Here is a 633-nt window from a genome sequence, read left to right on the forward strand (position 1 = left end):
AAGCCGCACCAACATAATAGAGATACAGAAACACCGTGGCCCCTCTCTTTGAGATAACTCTGCACAATTGCGAGCTGCAAATGCCACTTCCAGCTTAGCTGTGCAGAAGAAGAACAACAAGAAGAAGAAATATCTCGAAATATGTCCGTCAGGCCCCTTCCCTTGAGATAAATCGGCAAGTATCTCGGAAACGAAGCGAGCTATGGCAAAATGTTGAGAGACCTTTTTTGTAGAGAATTAAGTTTCCTACTTTTCATGTTCTATGATATTTTTTGATCAGATGCGTAGATCTCGAGATATATCAAGATATTTAAAAGTTCCGAAGCCGCACCAACATAATAGAGATACAGAAACACCGTGGCCCCTTTCTTTGAGATAACTCTGCACTATTGCGAGCTGCAAATGCCACTTCCAGCTTAGCTGTGCAGAAGAAGAACAACAAGAAGAAGAAATATCTCGAAATATGTCCGTCAGGCCCCTTCCCTTGAGATAAATCTGCAAATATCTCGGAAACGAAGCGAGCTATGGCAAAATGTTAAGAGACCTTTTTTGTAGAGAATTATGTTTCCTACAATTTATGTTCTATGATATTTTTTGATCAGAAGCGTAGTTTTCGAGATATATGGAGATATT

The sequence above is a fragment of the Osmia lignaria genome, unplaced genomic scaffold (assembly GCF_051020975.1).
Source record: "Osmia lignaria lignaria isolate PbOS001 unplaced genomic scaffold, iyOsmLign1 scaffold0012, whole genome shotgun sequence".
In the NCBI taxonomy this organism is placed as follows: domain Eukaryota; kingdom Metazoa; phylum Arthropoda; class Insecta; order Hymenoptera; family Megachilidae; genus Osmia; species Osmia lignaria.